Raw genomic sequence first — 11542 nt, 5'->3', positions numbered from 1 at the left:
ACTGAGTCATACTTGAGATGTCTGCCTAACTTTTTTGGCTGCACCCTATTCTGCTGCCTAATATTTTCACAAAAATCTACACTACAGCTTCTCTGGTGGCATAGTGGGTAAATACGCTAAGTGTGATACTGAGTGACAGATTAGAGTCCAAGGTTCAGTGAGTCATGCTGCATTAGCAAACCTCAGCCAGGCAACAGTAGGATTATGATTTGATGTCTGCATCTCTGCTGGAGAGTGGATGTTAGGTAAAGGCAGTGTAAAGAATACTAGAGGGAAGTCTGTTCCAGTAGAAATATTTTCCAGCATTGAATTGGTGCCTTCAGGAGTCAAATTTGGGTGGGGAAGAAGGAAAGGGCCTGCAATACATTGGGGTAAATTGGAATAATTGTCCTATAACTATGACTTCTGACTGCATTAGTCTGGGGTATATTGTGGGTAGGGTTGAATCAGTAGGCTTTTATATTAGCCAGGAGCACTGTTCAAATATTTGCATCTCTCCAATTTATATTTGAGCAATGGGATTGTATAAGGCTAAAGAGACCCTATGTTAACTTTTGTAATCTCTATATAGATTGCTATGCAACAGAATTTAGCCCATGAAAATAAGTTTTCAAATGTTGCAGAAAATTGAGCTTTGATAACAATTGGTATCGTTTGCTGTCTACATTCCCCTGAACAACAGTCACTTGGGTAAGTTACCAGAGCACAAGTGTAGTAGGAGCCAAAAGATGAGAGTTAACAAAAAAACACCATTTTGTGCCTTCATTCATACTGGGGGAGTTCACCACTATCAGTAATGTGGTTGCCACTATCCCAACTGAAGCCCACAAGCAGATTCTTGAAATGAAGGCTGAAGGATTGTCCTGAGCTACACTGACTGACTACATCTGGCACCGAGATGACTGCCAGAGCCTGGGTAGAAGGGTTAGGGTGGGGATATGCAAATTGAGGAAAACCAAATGCAAAATATCAAGTGGAAAAAGAATCCGGGGCTCGAGAGAGAGAGAGAGAGAGAGAGAGAGAGACGGGGGGGGGAGGAAGGAAAGACTGGGTGAAGAAGGGCGGCTGCCATTTTGTGAGGTCGGTGGGAAGTTCCCTCCCCCTCCCTGCCCCTCTCTCCCCCTCCCTCTCCTCTCCAACTCACCACGGTACCAGAACGGAGCATATCTGACACCGGGTGCCCATCGCTCCGAAGCGAGCCCGGGGTTCCTCATGGTTAACGCGGCGGGCCTTTGGACCCGGTTAGCCAGGCGGCAGTAGAACGCCTTTCGCTCCGGACTCCAGTGTCCGATATCGGTCGGGGACGGCTCGTGTGAAAGGCCCGGTTTTCCCGGTCCCGCACTCACGGTGAGAGTGAGAGAGAGAGAGAGGGGGGTGGGGGAGAGAGAGAAATTTAAGCTTCAGGCCCAGCCGGTCTGTAATGGCCGCCACTCACCTCAGTAACGGCAGTTTGAAGGATTAGGCTCCGCCCACAAACGCCATGAAACTCCCCCCGCGACACCGATTGGTCAACCATCCGGTCACTGAACTGTAGGATTGGTCAACCATCACGTCACTCAACGCTAATGAGCGGTAGGATTGGTCAACCACTAATGAGCGGATTATTTTCAGTTTTTTGTCTACTGTCCGAACAATTTTTGTCTGACCAAAAAGTAAAGACGCCTAGTAGAATCCCCTAATAAGCTTTCTTTTGATATATGTGTAGGTACGCCCTATAACTTTTGAGTGATGAGCTATCCTTTTATTTATAGATATATATATAAAATCTCATAATGTAGGGAAGTTGAAGCAATTGTTTTCTACTGCTGCCCTAGCTGTGGTCTGCTATATCTCCATAAAATTCAGAAGTCTGGTAGCAAGAAAATCAATAGATTTGGGCAGGGTGGGGAGAAGAGGGAAGAAAGGATTGTTGAGCTAATGACCAGTAAGCAGTAACCAGAGAATATGATAGTGAATGATACCAAAGTGTAATTGCAGAGAGATTCTTCGTGTTGAACAAGAGTTACATTTGCTCCCTTGTTTTCGGTTGTTCTTTTATACTACCAGCTGTGACAAATATTCTGTCAGCGTACATGAGGTAACCTTTAAGACATTCAAGCACTGTTAGCCCAATAATTTTTTTTAAAGTTTACTCTGAATTTAATTTTTTTTTTAAATTGGGTGTGCTCAACACTAGCGCTGAGAAAATTTAACTTGCAACACCAAAATCCGAGTGTTTTTAGAAATATTAAACTTTTTGAAAGTTGTACTAGAGTACTGTACAATGTGGTAATAAAATTAATTTAGTAATATCTGTTAAAATAGTCTTACCCCTTCAAAGTACAGAAGAGATTCACCATGGGCTAAAAGGAGAGAGAAAACAATTTGGATAAATTTTGTGCGACAACTGCAGTTTAACAGAATTGAGTCCCTAGTGTAATAAATTAGTGTGGGCATAATCTCTCAGCCATATAACGATCGGAGCCTCCTGTTAATCTTAGCTGGGGTGACCTTAGGGTTGTGACACCCTTGAGGTGAGAAAACAAAATTCAGGCATGGTATTGTATGAAGACTAACTTGCTGGCAAGTTCATTGAGAAAATTTTACATTCATCAGGTTTGCCATTAAACAAATGCCTTCCACAAATATTTTTGATTTGGCAATAAAAAGGTCTTGCACTAAAATAATTCTGAAGCCTGTCTGAAAATTCAAGCCTATGTCTTTGAGGGTTAATGCATAATTTCATAAAATTGTACAAACTAGTGGAAGAATATGACATGAATCATCTTTGAAAAGCTCCACCAGTTTGAAGAATTAAGGAAGGCTTTTGAAGCATACAATTTTCAGCAGAAAAATGTTCCTGTTCTGAAAGCATGATATGGGTGAGCCTCATTATTAAAATTTAGAATATTTGAACATGAGACATCAGTCAGGTTACATACATTTTCTTGCATCTTTGTGAAAGCTGTGAATGACCTCTTTGGTATCGATCTTCCGGTACCATGGAGGCATTAACTTTTTCAAGTGACATGAAATTCTCATGAGGTCCAGCACAGACTAGAGATTAAACCTAAAACTTAATCAGGGCAGCATATTGGCCTTTTAAATGGGCTAGGTGATTGGAATCAGATTCAAGTTTCTGATATGAATGCGCATATGTTTTCAACATATGTTCTTTTATGCACTTTAGATCTTTCAGGTGAGTCGATGCACAAATCTACAGCCTTGTATGGTACTGGGACTACAATCCATAAGGTCCCAGGTTTGAGGACAGGATCAGGGGCTTTGATGCCTCTATGGTTAAATAGACTACTGATATTCACTGGGTAGGCACACACAAAGAATGGCCAGAGACTGGAAGGATCAGGTGTCCATAGAACTCTACAACAGGAGTCACAACACCTTCAGATAGGAAGGGGGGGGGGAAGTTACTAAGTTTGTGAATTTCTCTTATGTAAAAGTATTTTTTAAATTACAAAATAGTTGTTACAGTGCAGTAAAATTAGTCTAATCCCAGTATGTAATTTACTTGCTGTACAGTCCTATTTCTGCCACTTGGTGGCCCCAAAGAAAGTAACTGCATGGTAGTACAGTATAAACAAAAAGCAAGAAACTGAAGATACGTGGAATCTGAAACAATCAGCAGGTTAGGTAGTATCTGTGGAGAGAACAGAGGATTTGATGTTTCAATTGTGGACATGTTGTCAAAGCTGAGTGTTTCCAGCATTTTCTGTTTTTGTTTCATATTACAATACTGTGCTGTAAATGAAAAGCAAGTAGCCACACTTGTGGAGTGTTTGCAGAACTGCTTCCACTGGAAGGTTCAAACCCTGGTTCATGCCGAGCTAGCAGTGAGGATATTAGAATTTTCAGAGTTCCTTTGGCCCACTTTCTCTATAAAATGGACAGGCCTCTGCTTAATTGAACAGATTCAAAACCAGGTCCCTGAGGTGAAGTAGGTAATAGGGTATAGATTCTGATTGGCTAAATTCACTTACAGATGCTTAACTCTGTTAATCTGTCCTAATATCTTCGTTTGTCTCTTTTACTTTGTTACATCTCTAACTTATTCCAATTCTGGTGAATGGTCATCGACCTGAAATGTTAACTCTTTCTCTCCATAGATGCTGTCAGACCTGCATATTTCCAGCATTTTCTGTTTTTATTTCCAGCATCTGCAGTATTTTGCTTTTGTACTGATATCTCCGTATGTGGCTTGGTGTCAACTTTTGTTTGATAACACTCCTGTGAAGCGCTGTGGGAAATATTACTACATTAAAGGCACTATATAAATGCATGTTATTGTTTTTATACAATTGTTAACCTATTTTTAAAGAAAAACCTTTGTAAAAAGTATTGCACACAGGAATGTAGTGGAAGCAAATTAAGTGTTTGTATATGAGTTTAGCCAATCAGAATTTCAACCCTAATTTTTGCCACAATTTGTTTTAATCTGTTAGATTGCTGCATTTTTGACGATTGTAACTTCTGGTCTGCACCCCTCCCTTTCCATTGATGTGCAGCAGGAAATTAGCATAAACACTAATTGAAGGAAATGTACCAGACAATAATAGCTATAAAATAATCTAGGTCTAATGGCTACAGATTTAACATTGTTAAAGAGAGCTCCCTCAATGGGACAGCAGGAAAATGCACTACATATTATGGTACTGAATCATATGACCAGGAAGGGCCCAGGTTTGATCTCGGCTTGCCAGGATGACAGTGGAGATGCAACATTTGCCACAGGTCCCAAACCTGGGATCCTGTTCTTGTTTGCTATTATATATGAGGACAGTATCCGGTTTAGCTCTGATGCTGCCACCCCACCGCACTCCCCGCATCATGTTCAAGTAGTCTGTTGGCAGTCACAGTCTGCTGTTTAATTATTTTCCTTCCAAAGTCACTTTTCTTAATTGCAGAAATGAAATGCATATGCTCACTCCTACTACATTTATATTTTTTCTAAAAGAAAGTGCACTGGTGACCTTTTTCCTTCAAGTACTATGAACACATCATCAGAAACCCATATCACAGGCAGGAGTGGGGGCTGCAAGTTAAAACTTGAGCCATGAGGAGTGATGTCATGCACTTTAAAGGGTGTTCCATGCATTAGCAAATAATACAAATGGTTCATAAATTCAGGCGAAAATGCTTCCACTTTCAACGTTCTACAGCCACCTTCGAACAAAAGTTTATAAAAAAAACACAATTTGTTTTGCTATTAACTTAATACGTTGGAAAGAAAAAGATACTCTTCATAAGTCCCTCTTAAGGGAAACCCACTGCTGAACCTGGCTGAGTAATAAGAATGTGTAATCTGTGCCAGTTCTTAACAGTTTATGCCTGGTTCTGACTGTCACCTTTCAACGGCACTTCATTAAAGCTGACTCTCATTAATTAGCAATTCTCCTCTAGTGGGAAGTGCCTGGATGCTGGGTATGTCTGGTTTTGAATTGGCAGGGATAATCTCACAGTGAAGGCAGGGTATGCAGATGTCGAAATTACAGAATAGCCTGAGGAAATGTATACAACAGCTGAAAAGTTGTCAACTTTGTCCATTATTCAAAGAATGGTTTGCCTTCATTTTACGAGAAGATTTCACCTGTGCCAGGTGTAGCAAAATCATAAACCTGTTTATAAAGGAAACATTTATGATTTTGCATTTTTTTTTAAACTTGCATTTATACACAGTCCCCACTGCTTATAGCGTGCATGTTAATGTTAACGTGATTTACCCACTATAAGCGGTGGACGGTAAAACCAATCTCTGCCTCAATATATAAAAATTGAGCACCAGTGCCTCATGTTTGAGACCAACAGCAGAACATGTGCAGTTTAAACCAAGCAAACTTAAAACACACATGTATTTTCATTCATCTGCATGCATCAGAATTGGGCGAGATCAAGTAACCAGGATATGTGCTCCTGTCTACATGTACAGTTCAGCTTTTGTAACGTGCAATGTTCTAGTGGTTCTCTTAGATATTTTAATCCCCGATATCTTCATTTCTGCGACCATACTACAGTTTAACTAACAGTTTGTCACAGAAATCCCCAGGGCATAAAACATGAACATTGCACAGATAGAGGGGTGTTACAAAGTGGTGTGTAAATTGGTAAATACAGAAGAATTTATTGAACTGCCCGAAATAGCCGACATGTTAAGCACCGTGTTTGTAATCGACTCCTATGGCACTGACAAATTGTTGGCGTTATCTGTCCTATATAGGCAACTGCCCATGATAAGTGTAGGTGGTGAGGACTGCCTTTAATATAGTAAAATTCCTAGGGTGCCTCATAGAGGCAAAACCGATTCCAAGCAATAGTAAAAGCTGATAGAGATGACTGAAAGCCTGGTTGAAAAATGTTTTGACGAGGGGTTTAAAGACAGGGAGGTAATTTCAGAGAATAGGATTGATGTGACTAAAGGCTCTGCCATTGATGAAGCAGTGGAGGGAGGGGGAATGCATAGGAAAGGATTTGCATTTATACAAGTGCCTTATCATGTCCTCAGGACATACCAAAGCATTTCACAACCAGTGGATTTCTTTTTGAAGTACAATCATGTAAGCTAACATAGCAGCCAATTTGTGCACAGCAACATCCCACAAATAGAAAACGAGTGAATGACCAGTTTATGGTGGTGTTGGTTGAGGGATAAAATGTTGGTTACGACACCAGAAGATCCTCTTGCTATGAAGGCCAACAAGGCAAATGGTATGTTGGCCTTCATAGCGAGAGGATTCGAGTACAGGAGCAAGGATATCTTGCTGCAGTTGTACAGGGCCTTGGTGAGACCACACCTTGAGTATTGTGTGCAGTTTTGGTCGCCTTATCTGAGGAAGGATGTTCTTGCCATGGAAAAAGTGCAGCGAAGAGTCACCAGACTGATACCTGGGATGGCAGGAATGGAGGAGAGATTGGGTCGATTAGGCTTATATTCGCTAGAGTTTAGAACAATGAGAGGGGATCTCATTGAAACTTATAAAATTCTAACAGGACTAGACAGAGACTAGATGCAGGAAGGATGTTCCTGATGGCGGGGGAGTCCAGAACCAGGGGTCACAGTCTAAGGATAAGGGGTAAGCCATTTAGGACTGAGATGAGGAGGAATTTCTTCATCCAGAGAGTGGTGAACCTGTGGAATTCTCTACCACAGAAGGCAGTTGAGGCCAACTTATTAAGTATATTCAAGAAGGAGTTAGATATATTTCTTAAGGCTAAAGGGATCAAGGGATATGGAGAGAAAGCAGGGACAGGGTACTGAATTTGGATGATCAGCCATGATCTCATTAAATGGTGGAACAGGTTCGAGGGGCCGAATGGCCTACTGCTCCTATCTTCAATGTTTGTCCACTCTTCTTCAAATAGTCAGTTACAACTGCACTTTCAAACTCCCAACTGTCTAGCCTTTGGTGCTCCATTCGCCATGATATGTATGCAGTTGTTAATCTGCTCAACCGCTCCCTCACCTCCACCATTGATGCCCTTGTCCCCAATAAAACACTCACTCTCTCCCATCCTGATTGATCCTCGTGTTCTGGCCAACGTTCCCTCTAAGCTGCGCAGCCACGCAGCTGTCTGCCGGTCCTGCACAGCTCGGGGCGGCTTTAAATTTTGTGCGTGCGCAAAACTTTGAATGGGCCGTGCAACTCGTTAAAGGGACAGCGTACCCAATCTGCTGCCAGGAGGCGGGTCGTCTATTTAAATATAATGAGGCTGGAAGCCTCTACTATTACCTCCATTTTGTATTTAACTGGTTGGGTTTTGCATACCTTGTGAAACCTGCCAGCTAATACAAGGCGAGGGCTACTGGATCCAGGAGGTAAGTGACTTTACATAACCCACCCCACCCCCACCCCCCCCACCACGAGGCATCTGATCCATCCAGGCCTCCGCTTTCCCCCCCAGGCCTCCGATATCCACCACAAGGACATCCTCCACACACCCCCTGGCCTCTGATTTTTCTCCGCCCCCCCCCGTGCTCAACCCCAGCCCGCAATCTCTACTACATCCCCCCTGCCCCCTTTTTGAGAGGACATGAGGAGAGATAGGAGAGAAACTAGAGAAAGATGCAAGTTCAGGGCTAGGGCAAGGGGGGAACCTTAAAGGAAGTTTAGCCCGGTGGGCTTGGGGAAGGGAGGGAAGCGGCAGAGGCAGCTGAACAGATGGTTTCAATCTTAGTGAGAAAGAAGTCCATCAGCTCCTCCCACTTGTTGGAGGTGAGGACGGAGGAGAGGGGTTTTAGAAGACGGTTTGCGAAACAGAAAAGAAGCTGGGGGTTATCTCTGCATTCCTGGATGATCCTGGAATAGTGAGCAGTTTTGACAGACGAGAACAGGACCCAATAGTTCTTATCTTGTCTATGAGACATAAACCTGTTCCCACACTGCTACCTCTGGAGTCCCCTCAAAGATCTGTCCATGGCCCCCTTCTCTTCCTCATCTACATGCTGCCCTTTGGCGACATCATCTGAAGACATATGCCCCCATAAATACTCTGATGACACCTAGCTCTACCTCTTCACCATCTCTCTCGGCCCCTCCACTGCATCTGTAAAGTCAGACTGCTTGTCCGACTTCCAGTCCTGGATAACTTGCAATTTCCTGCAGTTAAACTGAAGACCGAAGCCATAGTCTTGGACCCCTGCCACAATCTCCATACCCTCGCTACCAATTCCACACACTCAGTGTCCTATTTGATCACAAGTTGAGTTTCTGACCCCACATCCTCTCCATCAGAAAGACTGCCTACTTCCACCTCTGCAGTATCACCAGTCTCCGCCCGCTTCAGCCCATCTTCTGCCAAAATCCATATCCATGCTTCTAGACTCAACTATTCTAATTCTCTCCTTCCCATCCTCCACCTTCCACAAACTTCAGCTCATCCAAACTTCTCCTGCCCATATCCTATCCTGCACCAAGTTCCACTCACCCATCACCACTGACCTACATTAGCTCCCAGTCCCCCATGCCTCCAATTTAAAATTCTCATCCTCTTGTTTAAATCCCTTCATGGCTTAGCCCCTTCCTCATCTCTGTAGTCTCCTCAAGCCCTCCAACTCTCCAACTTGGTCCTTTTGTGTATCAATCACTTCCTTTGCCCCATCACTGGCAGCCATGCCTTCAGCCGTCTAGGCTCTAAACTTTGGAATTCCCTCTTCAAACTTGTCAGCCTCTCCAACTTGCTCTCCTTCTTAAAACCCACCTCTGACCTTTTAGTCACCATTCTTAATATTTTTTTTTTCTCTGCATCGATTTTTGCCTGTTTATGTTTCTGTGAAGTGCCATGGGACATTTTTCCACGGTAAAGGCTCTGTGTAAATGCAAATTCTTCAAATAATGTTATGAAATCTTTTATATCCACCTGAACAGGTAGAGAAGGCCTCAGTTTAACATTTCATTTGAAAGATGGTGCCTACAACAATGTAGCATTCAATACTGAAGTAGATTATGGCCTGAATTTTGCGGTCGGCAGCGTACCTACGCAGTACGCCGCTGGTATCTGAATAAAATGTGAACTTACCTGATGGGGACCCTCCTTCGCGAACTTGCTGTTTGATGCTGCATGCTGGAGGGCAGTTTAATGGCCCACGGATCCCAGGGGCGCAGCATGTGCGGAAGCGTACCTGGGATCACATGGGTCTGGTGCTCTAAGCAGGAAACGGGTGTCTCATTCATTTAAACCCTCATTACTAGAGCCTTCCGGGATTTAAATGTGCATAAACATCTATACAATACATTTTTGTAACATGTCCTTTGTGTATGTTTAATTAACAAAATTGAGTTATTAATGGGGATGGCGATCTATAGATCAATTCAAACACCCCAAACAGTACACTCGGATCGCAGAAAATTAAACAGTCCGACTGCTGAGAATATATTGGGAGAAGTGCCTCAACAAAGAACTGCATCAATAGCGGACCGCTGCTCTGATGGTCTGTGGTCTCACTGATGGCCCTGACCACCTCTTATTTAATAATGGTCCCTTTGCATTAGCCACAGACTTCCATACAAAATCTCAGACATTTTATGGAATGCAATGGGAGAAAAAATACAATAGCACTGCTGCAAACAACTGATATATAATTTCTCTCCTAAATAACCAAATGATCCAAGATGAAAATGGTGTTAAAACATGCCGAACGATGCTTTGGATCTTTTGGATCCCTTACGCTGATACAAGCAGGCCCTGTTCCTGTTTCCATCAACTGTAAAAATTTTCATATGTAATTGCTGGGCAGCTGGTGGGCAATTAGTCCAACTCTGTCAGCAATGAGGATTTCCCCATCAGTGTGGATCATTGGCTGTAAAGCGCTTTGAGACATCCAGTGGTCATGAAAGGCGTTATATAAATGCAAGTTTTTTTATCTGTTAAGTCGTAATTTGACAGATCGCAAGTTTGGGATTTAGCACATGCGCAAGCGCGTGCGGAAATCCCAAACTTGCGGACCATTTCAAAGGTGGTATGATGGCATATTCTGAGAGTACACCATCATACCCACCGCAAATCTTGGCACTATGTGTCCATAATAGGGCTTGAACAACCTACTGACTCAGAGGTGAGTGCAACTACTGAGCCAAGCTGACATATAGCTGACATCTGGGTTTATATATAAAGGGATATCCAGTGCCTACGGAATCTGGCCATGATACAATGAGAAAAACATGAGATACAGCTATTAATAGGGATAAATTAAATTGTGTCCTGTTAAAGACAGGCACTTTCACTTTCTAAATGTTGCATTTCTGAGGGGAGGGGTCGGAGTTAACAGCCGTGTTCTGGATTAACATATGAAGATAAAAACTACTGTTGGTGATGTTACTGAATGAACATCTATTGCAGTCATATCAAATTACTACATGTTACTTTAATGGGAACTAGCAGAGAGAGGAATTTGTTATGAGCGTGTTGAGCATTTACATAACGTCACTGACAGCAGTTCATGTTGGCATATTGAAAGAAATCCTTGTTAAAATATTAATTCAATCACAACTTGCATTTATGTAGTGCCTTTAGCATATAAAAATATCCCAAGGTGCTTCACAGAGACATAATCAGAAAAAATGGATGTTGAGCCAAAGAAGAAGATATCAGGAGGGGTGACCAATAGCTCGGTCAAAGAGATGGGTTTAAGGAAAGTCTTAAAGGAGGAGAGGGAGGTGGCGAGGGAGAAGGGTTTAGGGAGGGAATAACAGATTGTCGGGTCAAGACAGCTGAAGGCACAGCCACCAACAGTGGGGCAAAGGGAGGGGGGGATGCCCAAGGGGCCAGAGCAATGGAGAGTTCTGGGAGTAATATAGGGCTGGAGGAGGTTACTTAGATAGGAAGGGGCAAGGCCAAGAAAGGATTTAATTACATAGATGAGAACTTCAAATTGGAGGTGTTGGGAGATCAGGAGCCAATGTAGGTCAGCGAGGATAGGGGTGATGGCTGAGCGGGACTTAATGGGGGATAGGATATGGGTAGCAAGAGTTTGTTTGATTTATTTTAAACATTCGGTGAGTAGATTTGTGTCTAAGAATACAAGATAAGAGATTGGTTCTGTTTTATTGACTGA

The sequence above is a fragment of the Somniosus microcephalus genome, chromosome 7 (assembly GCF_052327205.1).
Source record: "Somniosus microcephalus isolate GS21.2 chromosome 7, FLI_Smic_1.0, whole genome shotgun sequence".
In the NCBI taxonomy this organism is placed as follows: Eukaryota; Metazoa; Chordata; class Chondrichthyes; order Squaliformes; family Somniosidae; genus Somniosus; species Somniosus microcephalus.
This window is presented reverse-complemented; position numbering follows the sequence as displayed.